Consider the following 25,398-nt stretch of genomic DNA (forward strand, 5'->3'; position numbering starts at 1 on the left):
GAGAGAGAACAAATAGTCTGCTTCAATCTGCATTCAGATTCCATAGTTTTCTTTCTGGAGTGGATAGCATTTTCCATCATTAGTCTTTTGGAATTATCTTAGCTCCTTGCATTGCTGAGAAGAGCTAAGTCTATCAAAGTTAGTCATCACACAATGTGGTTGTTACTATGTATACTGTTCTACTGGTTCTACTCACTTCACTAAGCATCAGTTCATGTAAGTCTTTCCAGGTTTTCCTGAAGTCCCCTTGCTTGTCATTTCTTGTGGAACAATAGTATTCCATTACATTCATACACCACGACTTGGTCAGCCATTCCCCAGTTGATGAGCACCCCCTCAATTTCCAATTCTTGGCCACCACAAAAAGAGCTGCTATAAATATTTTTGTACATGTGAATCCTTTTCCCATTTTTATGATCTCTTTAGGATACAGACCTAGAAGTGATATTGCTGGGTGAAAGCGTATGCACATTTTTATTAACCCTTTGGGAATAGTTCCAAATTGCTCTCCAGAATGGTTGGATCAGTTCACACCTCCACCAACAATGCATTAATGTCTCCATTTTCCCACATCTTCTCCAACATTTATCATCTTCCTTTAGCAAGCATTTATTAAGCTCTTAATATATGCCAGGCCTTTTCCTCAGTTTGGGCTTACAAATCCATGCAAAAAGATAATCCCTGACCTAAGGAATTTACATTCTAATGAGGGAAAATGCATAAAAGGGGAGCAAAAAAGGGGGGAAAGGTAACCATATAGGGCTATGGTGGTATCAGAAGAATGAGGGATGGTTGGTCAAGATCCTTCCCCAAAATGGAGGTTCTGGGAAGAACTCACCAATGGCAGAGGGGTCTCTGAAGTGGAGTGAGGAGGTCGTGAGAGATAGTGATGAGCTTGGAGAATGAGAAATACAGCACGGTGCTTTAATATTAGAAAGCACTTTCCTCCTAACATCTCAGTGAGATAGGAAATATAATTATAAACATTATATAAATGAAGACACTGAGGCTCAGAGACTCCTAATAGATACCTTACCCATGATCTCATTGTTAGTATCAGAGCTGGGATTCGAAACCAGGTCAACTGTCTAAATGTGTTGTTCAATCCATTAGTTTATTGCCTCTCTATTCCACTCTGTCTCTAAATGACAACATATACCCTTCCTTCCTAGCTGCCTCCTTTTCCTCCTCCCCAAGGAAGAAAACCCTTCAGTTAGAAGATGATAGTTCCCTTGGATTGTAGCTGAAGCTTGATAGACAAGCAGCAAATGTCAGCTTCAAAGGAAAAAAAGCCACAGCAGAGTCAATGGAACCACTCTGCCAATGGAGCCAAGAGTCAGAACCAAGAATGTGGTGTAGAGCCTGTTTCCAGGAGAGGGAGCTGTGAAAGGTATTCCAAGCATGATCTGTCTTTTCCATACCTACTAGTATGAGTTTTCTAAGGAATGCTACCTTCTCCCCTGGCACAGGATTCTGGGGGATATTATACTCCTTCATGTATATGGAATCTGAGGTGGATTTTGTCACTTATTTTTCCTTGTTAATCCGCTATTCTGTTCTATTTAAAAGCTTTGCTATTTGATGTATAGTCCTTTCTGGATCTGTTTTTCAAGAATGAACTGGATGTGGGGTCAAGTCATATTCACATAAGCATAATCACCCCCAAATCCCCACCTCCACTTTACTTAGAAGTAGTAAGAGGTACAGAACTGAGGTTTTAGGATTCTAGAATCATATAGAAGGTTATAGAGTTGGAAGGTTCTTAGAGATTCAATCCAGTCTTTCACTGTACAGCTAAGAAAATCAGGGCCTGGAAAAGGAAGCATCATCTGTGGTTACACAACTAACAAACAACAGAACCAGGGCTGCAGCCCAAGTTTGTTGGCTTCCTTTCCTGTTCAGTGTCCTTTCCTCTGCCCTCTTGCTTCATTCATAATGTTTAGAAGAGATGGAGAAACTATCCCCAGTCAAGTAATTTACTTCACAGAAGTAAAAGGCGGTTATATAGGGAGAGAAAGCCATGACCATCCCACTTGGAGATTTATCAGAAATACCTTCTTTAATGACTCAGGTACATCTAAATAGTTTTGTCTGGTGCCTTTCCAGTTTGTAGGAACATAAAGTATGAACTGTCTCTGTGACCTGTAGAGCACAATGCACAGGACAGTGTGAAATCATAAGCAATAATGTTTTATCAATCACTAATTTGATGAAAGCCCCTTCCTAGGTCTTATCAGGGACTCAAAGGCTTTTAGAGCTTTTTAGGACCTTAGAGATCATGTGAACCACGTTATTTTTTAGACAAGACAGTGAGGCAGGAGGAGGGAATGTCTTGCTCATGACCACAGAAGTTAGTAGAAGAGCCAAGACTGGAACAGACATCTCCTAGCTCCTGGTCCACTGCTCTTTCTGAGCCTTAGGTAACCTTTTCACATGCAGCAGTTAAGAGAAAACACTAGGGTCTAGTTCTGAGTACTCTGCCATCTACTTCAATTCAGCAGACATTTGCTAAGTACTGATCTAGGGTGCTGGGGGATACAAAGATGAAAAACCCCACAGCCCCTGAACTCAAGGAGCTTTCAGTCTAATCAAGGAATGTAGCATGTCTGTAAATGTGTATTATATAAGGTAGAATATGAGAGCTCCAAAATGCCCTAGGAAAATATGAAGTGGGAGAGAATGCTTTCTGCTGGAGAAGTGAATGGGGGATGGAGAAACAAGGCAGCCATTGACTCACTTAAAGCACAAATAACAAATAACAGTGTTCAACCAACTCTGATAATGCCTCCTCCCCTATATTCCTAGTCCCTCGAGTAGCACTAGAGCTCTGTATGCTTACCATATGCAAGGTATTTTATTGTTTCTATTTTCCAGCTTCTTTCCAGGAGGTGGAATTTACCTCACTTGGCCCTATCTTCCAGATAGACAAATATAGCCCAGGAGCTAAATCTAAGAGGCTGTTGTCATTCAGGGAAACAAACTCTAACTAGGTGCCCCTAACTTGAAGTCTAGGCATGGGGAGGACTAGGGCCCCTGCCTCTAGGCTGGCCTGCAGATGTCTGGAAAGGTTACCCATTTCTTCCTAGGATAGGCTTTCCCCACCCCCATTTCCATGGAAACCAGAAAGGTTAAAGGACTTGTTGCCCTCAGCATTTGTCTGCTCCTTGTATGTAATTAGGGAAACACTTTGTTCGAAGAAAGGTTTGATAAATGGATTTCAAGAAAGAAAGCAGGCAGTGACTGAAGTCCTGCCAGCCTGTGTGAAGTGTTCACATGTATTATACCATAGGCCTAATGTGATTGGGCCGTGCGTTGTTACAGTAATGGGCCAAGGTATCAGCAGGGCCTGTGTTCATGCAATAATACAGTCAAATGGCTATAATTCTATCTGGCAGCCAATCTGTTTGGCCTTCCACACGCCTTTCTCTCCTCTTTGTTCTCATCTCCCTCCCCCCCCCCCCCCCCCCTCATTTAACCCATTGCCTCAGGCTTCCCAGGAAGATGCAGGTCTCTTGTTTTCTTCTTTGCACATTTGTCCACTCCAGGTAATGATCATGGTTGGTCTTAAAGAAGGTTCATAATCTACAGCATTGAAGCATTCAGAAACATTATTAAGTGCTCTGAAGCACCAGCTGCCTTTCCAACACCAGCCCTTGGAAAATTTGTGCAGTAATTCAAATTTCTTTATGGACTTTCCCCTCTCATTTCTTGATATCTTTTCCCTTTTTCTGCCCTGAAACAAATCCCTTTTCAATACCAGGTACTCAGAAAGAAGTGGGAAGAAGAGATGGAGGGTTTAAGGGTCACTCTTGCCTAAGGGCAGACTGATCTGAAAACCTAATTCACATTGTGGTATTAGTGTCATTATTGAGGTACTTATTGAAAGACCATATATTGCAGTGGAAACACTGGTGGATGTGGAATCAGAAATACATAGGATTGATTACCACTTTTGATATATTCTAGCACTGTGCATGAACAAGGACAGATCACTCAATCTTTCCATGCCTTTGTTTCCTCATCTGTAAAATGAAATAGTTGACCTAGATGGCCTCTGATGTCCTTTCTAGCTCTTGACTGTGCCAAATGTTACAGAGTTTACAGAGCTTTTTGTTGTTGTTGTTTAGTCATTTCAGCCATGATTCCATTTGGGGTGTTCTTGGTAAAGATTCTGGTGTGGTTTGCCATTTCCTTCTCCAGCTTATTTTTCAGATGAGGACTTGAACTCAGGTCCTCCCGACTCCAGACTTGGCACTCTCTCTACTGTGCCACCTAACTGCACTTCATAGAACTTTAAAGGCATGTAATATTGAGTAGTATGGAGAGCTAGAAAATTGACTGAAGAAGCCTATGTTCTCTGGGGGTATCTGCCATGGCCCTTGTGTTTCCCTCTGGCTCCTGGAGTACTGGCTGTTACTCACCCCTTGGCTCTACCCCTTTGAGGATGATGTCCACATTCTCACCTATCTAGGGTGTAGGTTCAGCCACCATCCTACCAGTCATCCCATTACTTTGCTGTGTTTCCCTTGAAGCAATCACAAAGAAATATACATGTATAAAGGATTAAGTTAGAAAAAATAGGAATGAATTTATAATAGACTAACCTCAACATACATAGCACATGTATTTTACAACCCAAGATCACCTTCAGTTACCTCAACAAACTCCCAGCCCCACCACCATCACCAATGGCAGGAAGATAGAAAGTTGAGAGGCCTTCCCACTCTTCCTCATGATAGCTCCCAATGAGGAACTGAAAAGGGCATTTTCTCAGAGATTGCATTCCCAAGAAAAGCTTCAAGGTGGATAAGCATCCACATATGTGAGATAGAAGTTTGGAACCTTGATTTTGTCTCTGTAAGATGGCATGGACTGTGCCAACAGAGTATCATCTAGTGTGTTTTCCCTTTCAAATGGCCATATCTTCCCTTCCGCATCCCTAGCAACATCAGGTGTATAAATTTAATTTTCATCTGATATTATTAGGGCTTTATCCTGAAGTACTGGGAAGTTCACCCCATTATCCTATGCCCTCAGGGAAACAAATTGCCTGGCTACCACAATCCCACCAAAGCATTGTCTGCCAGGTCACTATTTTCCTGACATCACTCCCCATGTTCCTTTTAAAATCGTGCATTCCTTAACTTCCTCCTTTAATTGACCTTCGGTGTATGCTCCTCAGTCATTTTCAGTGTTGAAATTCTCTCAGTGGGGCATGAATGCTATGGGAAGATTATTTTGGTGACCATTTGAAAGATATGTGTTATTCACAATAGGTAGGCATGAAACTTCTCTGTAACCCACATGCCTTTGGTCTCTTTCTCAATCCTGAGACATATTTTCCAACACACCTTTGCATTGAAGTTATCAAATATCAAAGCATGTGCTTATTAGATTTATGGTATCTTTTCATAGACTTTCTTTACTTCCTCATGCTGATACATAAACTACAATCATTTTCATGCTAGTCTTTTTCTTTATGCCCACCATAAACACAGCAAGGAAGATGGCCGAGTGTCCCAGTGAATTATTTCTTGTTGCCTTTGGACAAATGATAAAACCAATTCCTTTACCTGTCTCTCCAAGGAAGACTTGTGATCCATCCTCCCATTTGTGGCTATTACTTTCTTTTGTCTTAGGATTTTATGTCTATTGAGAATGTCAAGACTGATATGATTCAGTTCTTCCAGTGTTGTCTGCTTGTTGGCAACTAACTAAGGTTCTTAAATTTAGAGTACTGAAGGTTATATTAATAATTTACTCACCATCTAAAAACCATGTGATTCTTAGCCGCTGTCCTCTTCACAGCTGCTCTGCCCTCTTTGTTCCATCATTTTAGTTGTGTCTGACTCTTCCTGACCCCATTTGGGGTTTTCTTGGCAAAGATACTAGAGCGGTTTGCCATTTCCTTCTCCAGCTCATTTTACAGATGAGGAAATTGAGGCAAACAGGGCTAAGTAACTTACAGCTAGTAAGTGTCTGAGGGCAGATTTGAAGTCTTCCTGATTCCAGGCCTGGCATGCCTAGCTGCCTTGCCTGCTCTGCCCTCATCACTGTAGAAACACAAGGGGGCAACCCAGGTCTGAGGACCAATTTTTCATTTCATACATGGTCCTGGACAAAGAATTCCTCTCCCATTGGCCAGCCTGTTTGGGTGAAACTTTCTGTATTTACCTATTCTGGGTCTTAGAAAGCAGACTCAATCTGTTGCCAGGGTCACTCTTTCACTTAGGTTCAGAAAAGTCAAGCTCACAGGCCCAGGAGCAGGGCTTGACTGCTCAATGTGCATAGCTAGGTGGCATAGTAGATAAAACACTGGCCCTAGAATCAAGAAGACCTGAGTTCAGATCTGCCCTCAGACACTTGCTAGCTGTTTGACCTTGGGCAAGTCACTTAATTTCTGTTTGCCTTGGTTTTCTCATCTGTAAAATGTTGTGAGGATCCAATGAGATGATAATTGTAACATGCTTAGCACAGTGCCCGGCACATAGTAAGTAGCTACATCTATGTTAGTTATTATCTTTATTATTATTAGTTCCCTGGGGTCTCCATGTACCTAAAGGCCCCTCAAGGTTATCACAGGTTAGCCTGAATTTTCCTCTTTATAGCCTTGGCCACTCTACGCCCTTGCACAAGCAACAGAGGAATATTAATGGTTTATTTTCATATTTCAGTCTGAAATATGGTAACCAGAATAGTAGCCCCCTCCTGTTTCTGCTCTGCCCTGAAATCTAAATCCACTCCGTCTGAGCTTATCTTTTTTTTCCACTTATCCGGTGAGGTGAGATCAAGGCTCTTTCATGTCTGGTACCAAGCACCTGGTACAATAAGCCCTCCACAATTTGGCTCCCACCTATTTTTTCCCTGTCTTATTTCATCTTACTCCCCTTCAGGCACTCTCCATTCCAGTAAAACTGGCCTTCCAGCAGTTCTCTGAATATAACATTCCATCCCTCTCCCTCCCCCTTTGCATCTGTTCAGCCACATCTGGAATATACTCCCTCCTCACCTCTGCCTCTAGAAAAATCCTTAGTTCTTTCAAAGCACTGCTCAGATGCTCCCTCCTACACCAGGTCTTTCCTAATCCCCCTCCCCTAGTTATTAGTAATTTCCCCCTCTTGAAATGATTTTTCATTATATATCTGTATATATTCTTGTAGTAGGATTATTCCCCCTCCATTGAAGTATGTCTAGTCACCACTTTTGGCTCCAAATGACCACATGGAAATTGGGGGGAGGGTCAGTCTTCTGAATGGGTACAATTCATCACTGAGGTGGTTATACTATATGGTGATAAGGAGTCCTCTGTTGACTGCTGAGCTGGAGAGCTGATAGCTCAGGGACTGAGTCCAGTGAGACAGAAAGAATTTTCTAACTGGCTTCAGAGCTGGAACTCGGGTTCTATAAAAGGAGGAAACTCTTCACTCTGCCTCACTTCCCATCCCAGGCCGGGTCCTGACAGTCACATGCAGGAAGTGTGGCTGCCCCATCTCCCACCTTGGCCCCAAGTGGCCTCAAGCGCATGTCCTGCCTAAGTAAGCCTGTGCCTGGGATGAGGATGCTTTTCTTTTGTGTCTCCTTTCCTTGGTATGTGACCTTGGGAGATTCTAAAAATCTGAAAATCTGTGGTTGCAGGGGCGTTCCAGCTTCCTGACGTGGTGGCAGAGATAGTATCCACTGGCAATGACTAGGTAAAGAAAAGGAAGGAAAGCCAGATCCTAGCCTCTATACTCCCAGTAATGATACTTATGCTAGATTTTATACTGACTCTTTGCATCCATCACGTCTCTCCACCCCCTCCCTGATTAGATTAGAAGCTCCTTGAGGGCAAAGACTGTCTTTTACTTCTTTTTTTTTTGTCTCCCCAGCACTTAGCACAATGCCTGGCACATAGTAGGTCCTTAATAAATGTTGATTGGTTGATTAATACTCACTCCATTAACATTGAAGCAAACTGAGTTAAATTAATTGAATGAAGGGATACCTGACAAGAGAAGGCCCATTAGTCTGGGCTAAAAAGGGGACATAAATTCTCCAAAACATTCACAAAAGCCAGAAGTAGGAAGGAAGTGGTTAGGAAAGTCAGATGGGAATGTTCTCTATTTCCTTGTTTACATGAGAAGCTTCTAGCAACTTTCTAGAAACCAAGTGTAACAAGTGTCTCTCTGGCCTGACTCTCCCCTCGTAGAGGCCAATTACATCTCCCTCTAAGTATTCTAGGGATACTCCTAAGGTGTTCAGGATAGACCTTTAGTTGAAGCCTCTATTTTGGGTGTATTCCCTCTGTTGTTAGCTTCTAGTGATTAGCACTCCAATTCCATTTAACCAATTAACATCAATTGGCTTTTACAAAAGGATTTTTACTTCATAGATATAGGCAGAGCAGAAGTACAAACATTTCACCACCCAGCCCTTTAGGGGCACACTCTCCCTTGTACCATCTCAATCTCTGGGGAGATTGACCTCAGATTTAACAGTGTCTCATTGGATACAAGAAAGAATTTCCTAATTGACAGTGAGGCTACCTAGCATTAATCCCATCAAATTCGTGTCCCAGTGTGGGGTCACTGCTGGATGAGGCCATGTCCCTAAAAAGTCAGAGTCTCAAAGCTTTATTAGCTCACTGAAAACTCCAGCATAGACTCCACTACCAATAAAACCTTGAGTGACTTACTCTCTTGACCTTTGAAAATTCACAAGGTTGTAGCCTCTAATCTTTTTTTCTTTAACCTAAAATAAAAGAACAAAAATGCTAAGGCAGAGAACTGAGACCATAGTCATGGGCTATATATTGGCCTTGGAGGGAGAGGGCCCAAGGCCTTTCCCTTTATAACACTGTCTCTCTTCTTCCATCAGAAGGTAACTTGGAAGGTAGAAATCACAGAGAGAGAGAGAAAGTTTCTTGTGGGCTACTACCTTTTCTGATGTACCCCAAATTCTGGCTCTGAAATCATACCACCTGGTTAACAGATCAGTTACAAAATGTCTGGACATGCTCCAAATCTCTTCAAGATACTTCCATGACATGTCATCACAACTCTTTGGAAAGCAAACTCCCTGGTCTTTTCCACATGGGGAATTGCATCAGTCAAGCATGCTGATGCCTGCTCAGAAGGGCTAGACTTGGAGACAGAGATAGTTCCATGTAACAGTCCCTTGTTACACAAGGACTACTGTCCATCTTTCATCTCCTGCTAGGTATCTCTAACATAAGTGTGGGCTTTAACTGGTAGGTCTGTTGGATAGATTTATTGATGTTTATTAGTGGAGTGCTGGATTTGGAATCAAAGGATCTGAGATTGAATCATATCTGTATTACACATACTACCTGTGGCAATAAGCAAGTTACTTGACCTCTCTGGGAATGGAATGGAGAAATATTTATTAAATTTTTACCATGTGCCAAGCATAATGCTAAACACTGGTGATACTGATTGAAAACTGAGATAGACCCTCCAGAAGCTCTCATTCTAACTGGGGGAGACAACATATAAAGGAGGGTTTGTGTTTATGTTTAGTTCATAGCAGACAGAAAATCCAGGTAATACTTAGGGAATCTGGTGGGGCAGATGGTAAAGCCCTGAGAACCTTGGGGAGCAATGGCAGAGCAGATGGTCCTCAACCAAGAGGTAGTCCCCAACCAAGGGTCAGAATGGAATGGGACTCTGGAATTCCTCCATCCCAGATAGGGATGTGAGGGTCAGCATCCTTCACCTCATGGGAACTGGCAATCAGGAAATGAGCTGGGTTTGAGAAGGAAAAATTCTGTGCATCTCCACAGTGGTGGCAGGTGGTGCCAGTCTGCCCTCTAGCCACCCATTGCCAGGCTAGGGCAGGGAAGAGGAAGAGCTCTGGTTCTCTGATATAAAAATGACTGGTCCTCATTGTCAGGAAGCCCTTTTCTTTATCTCAGGGTGGCTAATCAGGCACTACTAGGCTGAAGACACCGAGGTGGCAACACTTGCCAATGTCTTTTTAATTTGTGTCAGTCTGCCCTCACAGTTAGCCCTGGGTTCATTGTGTTGGGGTTTTCTGGCTTTTCAGTAGGTGAATTAGGGTCCCTAGTGCTCCAATTCTATTCCCACCTCAGATTCTGGGGAACAAATCTATGTAGAGGGTGGAAGGTTGTGGGGAAGGAGAGAAAAAAAATTACAAAAATCCTATGTAGTATTCTATCAGCCATGGAACAAAGAGTCATCCTTACACTTTTGGGTCATCAAGAAAGAGAGTCATGATCAGCTTAAATTACCCCTTTATCATATACCTGTAGCTCCTACTAAGTAGTCAATTTCAATGTTCTCATGGCCAATGAGAAGCAATCCCAGAATGTTCTGCTGTGTCCAACTCTTTGTAACTCCATTTGGGGTTTTCTTGACAAAGATAATGGAGTTGTTTGCTATTTCCTTCAGCTCATTTTATAGATCAGGAAATTGAGGCCAACAGGGCTAAGTGACTTGCTCAGGGTCATACAGCTAGTAAGTGTCTGAGGCCAGATTTGAACTCAGGAAGATGAGTCTTCCTGACTCCAGATCCAGCACTCTATTCACTTTTCCACCAAGATGCCCAATCCCAGAGTAACTGTCACCTACTCTGATGTGAGGGTAAGGCAGGACCCTTCCATCAGGGATCCCAGAGGAAGACATGATGTGACATGAATATTACAAACAAGACTTAAGAAGTGAAGACGTTCTCAAAGAGTCGATTTCAACAAAATCTGTTAGCTTTTCAAATCACTGTTGAATTTAATATTAATTAAAATATGAAAGGTCAGAACCACAGAATTGGGAAAGAGTCAGACTGGGTTCTTGAAACAGCCCTGGACATTTAACTTGATGTGGCTGTTTCAGCATTCAGAAGTTGTCCCCTTTTCCCTCGATTTCTTTTCTTTGATTTTGTTTTTTTATATCCAATTATGTTTGCATCCAATTTATAATCCACTTTATAATGTCCTCTTTCATGTTTTCTGAAGGCAATTTTTCTTTTACAATTTTTAAGCCCTTTTATTTTCTAAGAATAAAAGTAGAACAATATTAATGACTTTTTTATATTTCTGTCTCACGTAGATAAAGCAGTTAATAAGCACTCTGCTGCCAGAAACAATTGAATACTTATTAATAAATTATTCAATTATTTTAAAATTAAAGTAATAATAATAATAGCAAAATGTTAAAAATGACTTCTAAATAAAATCATAGATAAATAGAATGGTTTTCATTAGAAAAGTATATAATCTTTTTTAAAAAAAGCTTTAAAGTGTGATATCATAGAATTTTTCTTTTAACACTTTAAACAATGAGCCTTGAGATAAAAAAGCAAAAAGGAAAAGGAGCTATATGTACAAAAATATTTATAGTAGTTCTTTTCTGGGGGAAAATAATTATAAATTATTTTTTATAAATTATTGATGGATGCCTGTCAATTGGAGAATGGTTGAATGGTATGTGATTATGATGGAATACTATTGTACCATAGGAAATGATGAGCAGGATGCTCTCAGAGAACCCTGAAAAGACTTATATAAGCTGATGCAAAGTGAAATGTACTGTGTACAAAGTAACAGCAATGTAAGCTGTGAATAACTTGGCTTTCTCAACAATACAATGATCCAAGACAACAGAAGGACTTATGATGAAAAATATTATCCATCCCCAGAGGAAGAATAGATAGTATTGGAATACAGACTGAAATATCCTTTTTTTTTTTTTACTTTATTTTTCTTGAGGATTTTTTTGTCTGTGTTTTCTTTCACAACATGACTCTTATGGATATGTTTGCATGACTACACATATATAACCTGTATTGAATTGTTTGCCTTCTCAGTGAAGGGGGGTGGGGAGGGAGGAAGGGAGACAATGTGGAACTCAAAGTTTTAAAAATTAATGTTAAAATCGTTTTTATGTGTCACTGTGGGAAAATTTAAAAATACTAAAAAAAAGAATATTAAAAAACTGTCTTACTTTGGGCTTCCTCCTGAGATTCCTTCTGTTCTCTTTTGTGCATTTAAAAAAATGGGGGTTTAAAAATAAATAAACTATGAACCTCTGACACATAGTATCTATATGACCATAAAAGTCACTTACTTAACCTCTCAGTTCCTCAGTAGTAGGAATAATATTTATTTTATATAGGTTGGGAGGTGGTTCCCTTTAAATAAGCAAAGAGGTTGTCCTCAGGATTAGATTGAGCTGGAGGGCTCAGGCCATAAAAAGGACATCCTACATAGAGTCAGGACTATCGAAGTTTTTGCAGAATTTCCATTAACCTAGCACTGCCTATGGGAAAGCAGAGGAGGAGAGGGATCATGTTTCATTTTAATTTAATCAGGAATGGTAGTCTTTTAAATCTTATTATCAACAAATTTTTGTATTTCATGGTTTACAAGGGTTCCATTGGCATTCTAATCCCAATCCTAGATTGGCCTTAGCTAGAGCTGTCCACAAATAGTGCCCTCCTTCCCAGGAATGGTCTCCACATCTTTGAACCATATCTCTACACTTCACATTTCCATGACTGTCATCCTAGTTCAGATGTCATTTCTTCTGAATTAAGAGTACTAAAATAGCTTCCTAACTGGTTTTCCTGCTTCTGGCTCTGGGGTCAGATGACCTAGGAACTTCAGGTTCCATCTCTGATCCCTTACTACTGGAGTGACCTTCTGCAACTCACTTTATCTCCTTGGCCAGAAGGACCTCAGTTTCCTCAAATGTAAAATGAAGAAGTTGGTCTAGAACTAGATGATATTTGAGGTCCTTTACAACTCTGCATCTATGACTCAGTTTATCCCTTTCATACTGTTGTCTGAGAAATTTTCCTTAATGCATGACTGATCACATCACTCCCTTACAAGAAAAACTTCAGTGGCTCTCCATTGCCTACTGAACAAAGCATAAATTCTCTGTTCTGAAATTTAAGACATTTAACAATCTGATTCCAATTTCATTTTCTAGTCTTATCTCATACTTATTATCTAACTCTTCAGATATATTCCATCAGACTTGGTTCTAGTTACCTTCATCCTACCCTGTCTTGTTCCCAACATTGTCTCTCCATGTCCCTCATGCTGTTGTCTCTATTGAAGTCTTTTTTTCTTTTAAGGCCTTGTTCGAGGGCTACCTCTTTCCTGGCACCCCCGCCCCCCACTCCCTAGCCTCAGCTGTACTCTATCAAACTGGAATTCATCTGTTCCTCCTTAAATTTCTCATAACACATTAAGTCCTTAGTACTTAAGCCATACTTCCTTTTACCATAGTTATTCATGGATACATCTCTTCTCCCCATTAGAGTGTAAGCTCCTTGAAAAATTATCTGAATTGTGTCTATAAAGGGACCATAGATTTAAAACTGGAAAGAACTTTCCAAATGATCTAATGAGTCCAGGGGCAGGGAACTTGTGGCCTCGAGGCCACATATGGCCCTCTAGGTCCTCAAGGGTGACCCTTTGAATTCAACTGCACTTGAGGACCTAGAGGGCCATATGTGGCCTTGAGGCCACAGGTTCACCACCTCTGATTCCAACCCATTCATTTTTCAGTTGAAGAAACCAAAGCCTAGAAAGGTTAAGTAATTTCCTCAAGGTCAAACAAGTAGCAGAGCCAGATTTTGGACAGCTGAGTGACACAGTAGATGGAGTTCAGGGCCTGGAGTCAGGAGGACCTGAGTTCAAATTCGACCTTAGACACTAGGTGTGTGACCCTGGGTAAGTCACTTAACATTGTTCGCCTCCGTTTCCTCATCTGTAAAATGAGCCGGAGAAGGAAACGACAAACCACTCCCGTATCGTGGCCAAGAAGACCCCGAATGGGGTCACGGAGAGCGGAATGTGACTGATACAACAGAACAACAACAACTTTAACTCCAAATTCAGTGCTCTTCCACTGGACCACAAAGCAATTATTACTTGCCTTGCACATACGTATTAGACTTTTAATAAATATTTGTTGAGTTTGTTATTCTAAATCTGTTATTTTCTTAGATTCTCAGTGGACGTGTATGACGGCAAGTCAGTATTCTTTTTAAAGGTACCTTCTCAACCCTGGAAGACTATTATTAAGCTACCTGCCCCTTAGCCTTTTCTCCTTCAGGCTAAATGATCCAAGTTGTTTTAACCTTTCATCTTATGTTCTACTTTCCAGCCCTTTAATCATTTTTGTCATCCCCCTCCCCCTCTACTACTAAAATATCCCCATGTTTTCCAAAGGTAACATGATATATTGAAAAGAGAAGAAATGTGTGACCTGCTTCTCTTGAGAGCATCACTTCCAGTTAATTAGATATAGTAAAGAATAATCCGTAGTATGCAGAACCGTGTAATTACAGTGGATGGAGATAGGGAGCTAGGGATTTTTCAGAGCAGCAATGCCTCTGGGCACCAGCAAATGATTTTCACAGATAAGTAAGCAGGGATATTTTAATTGGTGATCCTGCTAATTATTTCCTTTTCTGTGTCAGGGACTGCTACACCAGGGAATGGAGTTTCCCTGGGAGGGAAATGAGTCTTGCAGCAAATGCCGTAGGAGAACATTGTCACTGTATGCTGATACTCATATTCTCCAAGCCACACTTAAGAAGGCTACCAAAGGCTATGGATTTCTTTCAATTCAAATCAATTCTGTTCAATAAACATCTATGAGGTGCCTACTTACTAATACAAGGTCCTGTGCTAGGGGTGTCCTAGGGGCATCTAGGTGGCTCCGTGGAAAGAGCATCAGGCCTGGAGTCATGAAGACTCTTCTTCCTGAGTTCAAATCTGGCCTCAGATACTTATTAGTTGTGTTACCCTGGGCAAGTCACTTAACCCTGTTTTCCTCAGTTTCCTCACCTGTAAAATGAGGAAGGAGATGCAAAGGAAATAGCAGAAGGAAATGGCAAATCACTCTAGTGTCTTTGCCAAGAAAACCCCAAATGGATTCCTGAAGAGTTGGACATGACTGAAAAACAACAAACCTATGTTAGCAGTTAGCAATGCACAGTCAGAAACAAAACAGGGTTGGCTCTCGAAACATTTTCCTGGACTGGACCTGAGGGGTGCAAATTATACACAGATAAGTAAATATAAAACACACCAAAAATAGTTCAAAGAAATTTGGAATAGGACAGAAAAGACCTTGAGTAGAAGGTAGGACCTGGACTATGCTTCAAGGAAGCTGTAGATTGAAGGTAAATTGGAAGAAATTCAAGGGCATGTACCAAGTGATAACCAAAGAAATACAAGGAAACATTGTCTATAGCAATACAGAGCTGCACACTACCACTGAATTCTGCGCAATGGAGCCCTGTCTAAAATGATGATGGATGGTTTACTGAAGAGGTAGAGAATCAAGTCTATATAATCAAAGAAGGAAGGGAGATCTCTCTGGACCAAGTTAGATGATTTTGCTGAGGAAATTGAAACTTAGAGAAAGGAAGTGACTTGCTCAATGTCACTCAATGAGTTAGTGGCTAAGCTGGACCAGAACCCAGAATCTTCTGACTCTTTCCATAGCACCTGGATGCCTCCCACTGAACCATACTCCAAAAGAACACAGGTGAGACACAGGCTGGCACCAATGTAACTTTAAGGGTCAGCCCATTTTAAAGGTCTACAGAGGGAAGCCTTCTGTGTATCTGTTAGAGCAACTTTAGCTGGTCTTACAACTGATGCAACCTTCACAAGTACCACCCGCTTCTCTATCCTGCCTACCCAAAGGGATCAGCCAGTACCTCTTGTTGTTCCTGCTCTTGGGTTCCCCCCTCCACCCACAGTGGTGGGATTTACGCCCAGGGATTCCCCCAAACAGCTACAGCCAGTGTGCACGTCCACACCCATTAGCTATACCGCTGCCTGTTTGGGACACCACAGAAGGTCCTTTGCCCCAATAAAGATACGAATAACATGAAGGGATACCGCCCACAGGTCCTGGAATGCAGCCAATCCTACTGCCATTTGAAGTGAACTTCCATTCAACAAGATTGGGGAGTGAACCAAAGTATCCCTTGGGAGTTGCTGAAAGGGGAGCAGAGATGAGACCACCCAAAATTCTGTGGTTGGAGGACAGAAAAAAGAATCAGGGCACCTGGGTGATAGTCCCAACTCTGCCACTAGTTCATTGTAAGACCTTGGATAGTTTATTGCCCCTCTAAGAGCCTTAGTCTTCTTCTCTTAGAGGCTTTCTAAGGCCCTTTCCAGCTCTGGTAGCCTACGACTTGATATTTCTATGTATATATGACATTGATTCTAGAAGGTATCTCAGAGGTCATCTTATCTCCATTTTATCCTGCATCCAGTTTGTTTGTATGTAGCTTTTGTTTACATGCTGACTTCTCCATTAGACTATGAGATTCTTGAGAGTAGGGACTGTCTTTTTCCTTTCTTTATATCCTTAGCATTAGTATGGTGCTTGGCACATAGTAGGTGTGCTTCATAAATAAGAATTAAGCAACTGACTGGAAGCCTGATGCTATCCCACACCTCCCCCCACTCCCACTCCCACCCCCACCAGGAAATAGGCAGAAGTCAAGTGAGTGTTAGGAAAAAATGAAGAAATTAAACCAAACAAAACCATTTTACAGAGAAGGAAACTGAGGCTCACAAGTTGCCTTTAGATTACACAGAGTAAATATCAAAGATAAAACATGAAACCGGGGCCTCTGTCTCCAGAGCTTCTCTACCACACTGCCTGGCCTTGACTATTAAACAGACAGCTCAGTGTAAAGAATTTTGTTAGCCCTTATCCAAAGAAATAATTTCCTGAGGCAGGAGGGAATAGTGGGAGCTGGTTCTAGGTACCTTGGGGATGCAAGGAAGGGAGAGATGTAGGTGGACAGCCCAGATGATAAACTCATCTGCTTCCTAACCTTCATAAGAATTCTAGGGGTGAGTGCTGGAAGGGACCTCAGAGATCATTTAACCCAAGCCTTCTCTCCTTTTGCAGATGAGGAAACTGGAGGTCACAGGAATGGCTTTCTCAAGTAGTGGGTCAGTAGTGGACTTTTAGGTCCAAATCCAATGGTCTTTCCACTAGACCCCCAGCTCTGTCTGCAGGCTCTGAACATAGTCAGTCACAAGCACGGAAGGTGGGCTGACTGATTATGAGGAATATCTCATCCCAACAGGAAAACAGACCAAAAGAAACCCTAGGCAATGAACCAACAGGAGTGAAAAGGATGCTGTGGCTAGAGACTGGCAAGAAGACTTACCAAGAGGGTACCCTGGACTCGACCCCTCTGTGCCTCCACTTTCCCATGTGCAAAATGGGTGTGATCATACTAACTCCATGCCTCACAAGGGAAGGTTGTAGACATTCATTCTGAAAAGGACTCTCAGCAGCAAGACACATTATAAATAGGAGGTGGTATGCTATACGATTACCTATTAGACCCTTGTGCCTTCCAGCAAAATAGCTTGCCTGAGCCAAATTACTGACATGGTTCAGTGGCATGTGCTTGGAAGGCAAAATTTATGATGGACTTATTTATATAGAGTGAGTCATAGAAACCCTATGGTGAAGGAGGAGTGGAAAGGGGCTCCCTACAGAGATATGTAACACACTCACCCTGCCCTTCCCCCAATTGCCCTGAAGATGGGTCTATTCACCAGCCAAAGGTTGAGAAGTCAGTCTGAAGCCAGACTAAGATCTGAGAGGCCCAACCTGAGGGCTAAGGGGTGCGGAGCCCAGATCTGACAGGTGGAACATTTGAAACTTTAAATAGGCAGGAGTTCAGAACTCTAATCCCTAATCATGGCTGAAATTCCCCAGCACCTCCTTGGAACCAGTCTCCCAGACTCCTTCACACATTTGTGCAAGAGATTTCCATGTTATGTCTTCCCAGAGATCATGTTACTCTCTAGTTGTGGGCCAGGTCAGAGCAAAGTCAGGTTGCTCTAAACCTGCATAAGGAATCTTGTTAGCTTATTGGAGTGGATTCTCTCGTCTCCCCTGCCTGCTATGGCCCAGCTCTCCCGGGGTGGAGTATTCTCAACCCTCAGTGGGTTTAGTGAACACTATTGTGGCCCCAGGTAGCTGAAACAAAAGAAACACAATCACACAATTTAGACCAGAAGACAGCATCCAACAAATTTATGGATGAAGAAACTCCATAGAGGTGAAAAGATTTGCCCAAGGTTATAATCATTTGGGGCAGCTGGGTGGTGCAGGGGATAGAGTGCTGGGCCTAGAGTCAGGAAGACTCATTCCTGAGATCAAATCTGGCCTCAGACACTTGGGGCAAGTCACTTAACTGAGGCAAGTCACTTGCCTCAGTTTCCTCATCTGTTAAATAACTGGAGAAAGGACTGGCAAACCACTCCATTATCTTTGCAGGAAAAAAAATCCAAATGGGGTCATGAAGTGTCAGACATAACTGAAATGACTGACCAACAATAATCAATTGGTTGGAGATAAATGAACTCCATTTTCCTCTCACAGCTATCCCATGGGACAGCTACTAGAGTTAGAGTTATTTTATTTAGATGCCCCGAACCCTGAATTTGACATTTTTCTGCAAGGTATCCTGCACATGGAACCATTATAGACTGTGGAAGTATAGCAAGCTTGCCTGGTTTCCACTCTTCACTCTCCAGACTTTTCTACTTCCTGCCGGGAAAGTTTTCTCACTCAAGAGATGCCACCACCCTTTGGACCTCTTCTCTGACTGCTTAGTCTCTGATCCAACCACCATTTCAGGAAGTGGACATGCTTACTTCTAGCTAGCTCTAGGCTCCCACCCTCACTCTCTGTACTTCATTTCCTCACCAGTAGCCCTGTCCTTGTGCAAATACACTTCCCCTTCCCTTCAAAACCCTCCCTTCAGCTCCCTTTCAGTATTTTCTTTCCTCCTTGGAATACAAGCTCCTTGAGGGTAGAGACTAATTTTTTCTTCTTCTTGTACTTGTATCCTTAGAGCTTAGTTCAGTCCCTGGAAAGCAGGAACTTGTTAAACAGGAGCTTAGAGCAGTTCCTGGTAAATGTTTAATAAAAACTCTAGCTAGCTATCTGTTTGGGGTGAGATGTTGGTTAAGAATCATAGAAAAGGAAAGCCTCAGCTTTCTGCAGGTCTCAGCATCTCAAAACATTATCCCTTTAAAGAACAGGAGGCAGGGGTCCACACTTGCAAGCCCTTGCTTGTTTTTATATCAAAGTTTTTAAGGCATTTTCCTCACAACAACCTTCAAGACAGACAGTGAACAAAATCTTGCACACACCCAGCTAGCAAGACTCAGAAGCATCATTCAGACCCCTGGGGCATGTATGTCTATATCTGTTCCATATCCATATCTATCTGTATGTTAAGATATGTTATATATACATATATATAATATATGTTAAGATATATATACATACAAAATCCACCATACAAATGCATAAACAATAAAAACACACAATACATGCACTGCATATGTATATATCAGCATAATACATGCACATGTGTGCATACACATATGTGTACATGTTTCATACGTGCATACATATATGTGCACGTATTTGTGAGTGCACACATGCACACATATATATACACATACACACAAATATCTATATCTGTCTATCTATCTATCTATCTGTCTGTCTGTCTATCTTCTATATCCTTCCTCATTTCTCTCGTGGCTGCACTACTTTGGGACTCCTCTGATTTTTCCACCATTCCCCCTTCCTCAGGTGTCCTATCCCTCCTCTCTTTGCTTTTCCACTTCCTTTTGTATATTGTCTCTCCCCAATAGATTGGAAGTTCCTTGAGGGCAGGGACTGTTTCTTTTTTCTTTGTTTTTTGTGTATTTGTATCTTCAGCATTTAGCACAGTTCCTGGGACATAGTAGGTGCTTAATAAATATTGATTGATTGACTAGGAGTCTTCTGCTATTCTGTACGCCCCAGGGAAAAGGAGGGAGTCTAGTGAAATTCAGGAGAAAATGAAGAAATTAAGCCAAACTGAATGTAAGCACCTTGAGGACAAGGATTTTCATTTTTATCTTTGTATAGTAGATGTTTAATAAGTATTTGTTGAATTGAACTGGATTTTCATAGCAGAAAAATCATACCTGGAATTAATATATATTTAATTTAACATTTTAGAGGGGAAAATAATATTAGCATTGACATTTTCTTACATATTCTCAAGAGCACAGTTTGGGAAATGATGCAGGAACCAACAGCCCTATAGACTCCAGGTATGTCCTCAGTAGTCCCTGAGCAGATGCCCAGAGTTCAGCACAGTATAATCATGAGCGCAGTAATAATAGCTTGCATTTATGGCATGAATCACATAGAATTTCAGAGTTGGAAGAAACCTTAGAGGACATTTAGTCCAACCTCCTGCCAGATTCAGGAATCTCTTCTACATCATCCTTGTGGCCAACTAGTCTGTCTGAACACTTTATGATGGGGAGTTCACTGCTTTGGGGGATGCAGCCTATAGCTGTATAATGTAATATAATTATATTATTAAGTATAATATATTTCATATTATAATCATAGAGTTCCCTGTCAGTACAAGTACTGTTTACATAATGGCAGACAGGCCACGTCCAGTACTTATGAACATATGCAGAATACTTAGTTGAGGCAGTTTCAATATGGATGTTAGGACATGCACAGGCATTCTGTAACTGATTCTGGTCCACTAACTGCACAGTGAAAAGGAGCCTCTTTGATTGACTATAGAGTTAGAATTGTGGTATAATCAGTCAGGGCCTGTCCTTCAGTCTCAATTTTTCTTGCCTGGTATCTTCAAGTGAGAAGGCAAGGACTAAGTTCTTGGTGAGGAGAGAGGCATCAGGCCTTTATCTTCTCTCTATTTTTCCTACTTTTAGGTGGAGATTGGAGACAAGTATGTCAAATAGATCAGGAGAAGGATCTGCCAGCAGGTCCAGGAGCAGAATCCATGCCAGGGTTCTACAAACCAACCAAGCTTCAAGGCCCCAAGGAACAACACTATCAGGACCCATCCTAGCAGTAATGGAGACACATGATCATCCAGCAGTTATGCCACGTTGGGAAGTGAACTTGGTGGGGTCAGTGCTATAATATTACATTAAGTCTGAGCCCACTGTCCTTAGCTGGTATAGATTAAGGGTATGACTCCCAAGTATTATGGTAGAAAGAGGAATATTTGTACTCGTTCTTGCTATATTTTCAAAGTAAATATCCCTTCATAAAAGCTAATTGATATTAATTAGATAAATGGAACTGGGGTGCTAATTACTAGTGGCTAACAGTGGGGGGAAAGCATTGGATTGGGGCTAGAGTCAATAGCATCAGAGAAAGATGCTGCAGCCCTTCAGGGGAGCCCCTAGAACTCTGAGAGGGAGATTTCACCAGCGCTACGTGAGTGAGGTCAGAGTCATGACTGCACCTAGTTGATAGGATCATAGATTTAAACTAGAAGAAGCCTTAAAAATCATCTAATGGGAATTCCCTGTGCAAATGAGAGAAATGGGCCCCAGAGGTGTGTGGTGTCTTGCTTAAAGTCATATAGGTAAAGTGAAAGAACTCAAATGCAAACTGAGGTTTTCTGCATCCACATCTACTCTTCATCCTACTATTACCCACTGCCTTCCTGTTCTGAAAATTTTTACTCTTAGGCAGCAATTCTCAAAGTATGATGTACAGACCTCTGGGTATCCCTGAAACCCTTTCAGGGAGATTGCAAGGTCAAAACTATTTTAATAACAATACTAAGACTTTAGTCGTCCACTGTATAAAAACCTCCTTTTTCCAATCATATATCTGTATGAGGCCAGTTTTTCTTCATACATTTCAACCAAAATAATATAGTATATTAGATTGAGTACAGAAGCAAATATGGGTATCTAGCTGTCTTCTATTAATACATACATTAAAGAGATTTACAAAACTGTGTAAGCTAATGCCACTCTTCTGGCTAAAATTTTTTGGCTTTGGAAATTGTTATTTTCATTGAAATATTTTTCATAAAATGTGTTATTTAGGTTAACCTAAAATAGATTTGGCATTCTTATTTTTAATTATATCTTCCCCAATTACACATAAAAACAATTTTAAACATTCTTTTCAAAAATTTTGAGGTCCAAATTCTCTTTCTCCCTTCTTCTCTTCCCCCTCCCTCAGATAATAAGCAATCTGGTATAGGTTGTACATTTGCAATCATGTGAAACATTTCCATATTAGTCTTTTTGTAGAAGAAAGTTTGAACCAAAAAATAAAGAGAAAGTGAAAAATTGTATGTTTTGCTCTGCATTCAGACCCCGTCATTTCCTTATCTAGAAGTGGATAGCATTTTTCATCATGAGTCTTTTCTTGGATCATTGTTTTGTGGAGAATAGCTAAGTCATTCACGGTTGGTCATCATACAATACTGCTATTACTATGTACAGTGTTCTCTTGGTTCTGCTCACTTTACTTCACATCAGTTAAAAAAAGTCTTTCTAGGTTTTTCTGAAATCATCCTGCTTGTCACTTATTATGGCATAAAAGTATTCTATTAAAATCATGTACCACAACTTGTTCAGTCATTCCCCAATTGATGGATAGTCTTATTTTTAATTCAATTACCAAATAGCTATTTAAAAGTATCCATTTTAATTTCAAATACAGTAAACATCACTAGATATAACTCACATAAACAAAAGTTCTTTGGCATCCTCAATAATTTTTAAGAGAGTAAAGAGGTCCTGAGTCCAAAAAGTCTGAGAACCGCTACTGTAATGCGTTAGGTCATTTCTTGTAGCAAAAGGCACTTTGAACACAAGAGGGGAGCCAAATAAAAGAATGACTCAAGTGTGCAATGGTATAACAGCTGAATCACTGCCATCTCACCATATTACATACAATCCTCATTGTTTCCTTCCACCTACGGTTCTCTCTACCCTACATATGCCAAAATGTTGGCGGTTAGATTCCAAAGAGAGATTGAAGATGAACTGGGAACTTCTGTAACAAAAAAGGTCACATTAACTTGTGATCATGATTCAGAAAAAGTCTTGAGAGCAGAATGACCCTTAAGCCAACTGGATGACTCCAGAAGTTCATAAAATCTCAGAGTAAGAGACCACCAAGTTTGAGTTCCTCATTTTACAGATGGGAGAACTGAGGTACAGAGAAATCTCTTTAAACTTTAAAAGTTTAAAGAGAACTATAGTCATTTTCTATTAGAGATATACAGATCTTCATTTGTTTTTCATAGCAACCCTATGGAGGAGGTAGGGCAAATCATCATTTTACACAAGAGGAAACTAAAGGTCAGGGAGCTTTGCCCAAGGTCACCAGAGCTAGTAAGTGGTAGATGTGGGATTTGAGTCTAGGTCTTTGCCCTGCAAGTCCAAGTCTTTCCCCATGATTGATGTTCCTGATGACAGCACCGAGTCAACAAAAATATCCATGAAATTACATCCAGTATCCCCTGCTTACAAAGACAAAGAAATATACAATACCTGTCAGGAAGCTTTCCATCAAAAAGAGTTCAAATAAAAATATTTTGGAGATTTTGAAGAGGCAAGTCAGAGTCTTTGGGGAAATTCCCTTATGGAAACAATGAAGGGATGAGCAAAAATAAAGAGGACAGTGTTGTGTTACGCTGGTTCTGTTGCAGGACTCTGTCTGTAAGGGTTTAGTTAAGGAAGTACCCAAAAGAACTCCTAATAAGGTTCTAGGCCTCAGTTTCCTTTTCTGTACATATTACAGTCCTCCATGGAATACATTCCCACCCAACTGGTCCACTTGCTGTTTCTCATACACAGCCTTTTGCCTCTGTGCCTTTGCACAATCCGTGTCCCTTGTCCAGGATGCATTCCCTTTTCATCTCTTCCTCTTTGAGTATCTGGTTTCCTTCAAGTTTAGCTCAAGGGCCACCTGCTAGTTGAGGACTTTATAGATTCCTAATGCCAATCCCCAGCTTCACATTCTCCCCTCCTTTCTCATGACCTTAAATTTCTTTCAAATATACTTCTACGTGCATGTTTTTGCTTCAGATAGACTATAAGCTTCTTGAAGACAAGAACTGTTTCATTTGTATCTTTGCATCCTTTAGGGCCTAGCACGGTACCTGGAACATGGTAGATGTTTAATAAATTCTTGTTGCCTGATGGTAAAATTTGAGTGTCAGACCAGATGAGGTCTAAGGGCTCATCCAACTCTAAATCTGTGATTTTTCAATCTAGCAAATAGATAAATTGAAGGGGGTCTTGTTACAATGAGGCTCCTGTGCCCTGTAGAGCTTGTCAAGTGCAGTGCAAAAAGGATCGGAAGGTACTGAGAGATCTGACATCAAGCCCTCTATCTTGTATTAAGTTGCAGATGTTCCAAGGGGGCTTTTCTCCCCCCTCCCCAAATATCTTGATTATTAATGACATAGTTACTCAGCTTTAGGGAGGCTTAGGAGGAGACTATCTGGAAGATGGGGAGATCTTTTCTAATAAAGATTCTATTCATCCCAATGGAACATGCCCATGTGTTTTTGTTTGAATACAAATGCTCCCCACAAGCAGCGGTTTGCATAGGGTTTATCAAAAAGTGCCTCCAAGATGAGGCATTTTAAGATGGCCAGGTGGAAGGCAGCCTCAGCCTCAGCCTCAACTGGACAACTGGTGGTCATGCTGGAGTCACAGGGCTGCCTTGTCATCTCTGACCTTCCAAGGCATTGGAGTGGTCACTAGCAGCCCTGTCACTAGTGAGACTTCTCAAGAACTCTGATGACAAAGAACTGGGGTATTGGGAGGGAATCTGATGAGGTAGGAAGGAAATGGCAAGGCTCCTTATTTAAATTCAACCAACATGTATTAAGCGCTTTCTTGTATGGACAGCCCTGTGCTAGGCGCAGGGGAGACCAAAGATGGCACAAAACATTTTACCTGTCTTACTAGTGCATACAGCCTAAAGGGAGAGAGGGGATACAGTAGAGGCATGTATCATACAAAATGGAACATGCTAAGTGCACAAGAGTAGTGAAAACTGAGTTCTATACTATGTGTGTAATAAATCCTTTCACATTCATTCATTCATGCATTCATTCATCCAAGATTCATGAAAGAACAGCTTATTTCTCTTATGGAGAACCAAAGAAGGCTTCATATAGGAACTTCTCTTTGAAATTAGTTTTGAAAAAGGTGGTTAAGATTTCAGCAGGAAAATTTGGAAAGCATTGTGGATTTGTGAGAAACAAATGCTCCTGAAAGGGAACAGGGAATGCTTAACTTGTAAGTTACAAGCCAAGTCATGGGAAAGGGATAGGGACTTTAAACTTTTCTGGTATTGTAATAATACTGTACATAAGTGGGAAATGGACAAGAAGGGAGCTGAGTTGAAGAGATGTTTCCAAGATCTGAGCTGTCCACTTCCAAGGAGTGGACAGCAGAAATTCTGTGTGGCACAGGAGTCTCAGCTTTTTTTGAGAAGCTATCCCAAAGTATGATAGGATGATAGTACTATTTAATATTAGGTAAGAATAAATGTA

At 41.1% G+C, this 25,398-nt stretch overlaps 1 protein-coding gene and 2 long non-coding RNA genes across 6 annotated transcripts in view; 1 reads left to right on the forward strand and 2 right to left on the reverse strand.

Moving 5' to 3' along the window:
- LOC138177537 (uncharacterized) overlaps window positions 1-17,420 on the reverse strand; it is a 57,288-nt gene extending 39,868 nt beyond the window's left edge. Inside the window, exon 1 of the long non-coding RNA XR_011172541.1 lies at window positions 17,176-17,420. This is a non-coding gene — a long non-coding RNA (uncharacterized lncRNA). The remainder of the gene's footprint in view (window positions 1-17,175) is intronic.
- LOC138177538 (uncharacterized) overlaps window positions 1-22,173 on the forward strand; it is a 43,786-nt gene extending 21,613 nt beyond the window's left edge. For both annotated transcript variants that reach the window (XR_011172543.1, XR_011172542.1), the window contains 2 exons: window positions 1,173-1,390; window positions 20,783-22,173. This is a non-coding gene — a long non-coding RNA (uncharacterized lncRNA). The remainder of the gene's footprint in view (window positions 1-1,172; window positions 1,391-20,782) is intronic.
- The window catches only part of ATF3 (activating transcription factor 3), a 173,169-nt gene that overhangs the window by 136,079 nt on the left and 11,692 nt on the right, over window positions 1-25,398 (reverse strand). The window lies entirely within an intron of this gene.

This window comes from Petaurus breviceps, unplaced genomic scaffold (assembly GCF_028583685.1).
Source record: "Petaurus breviceps papuanus isolate PSGF00001 unplaced genomic scaffold, PetGlider_PUasm1.0 90434, whole genome shotgun sequence".
NCBI classification, from domain to species: Eukaryota; Metazoa; Chordata; class Mammalia; order Diprotodontia; family Petauridae; genus Petaurus; species Petaurus breviceps.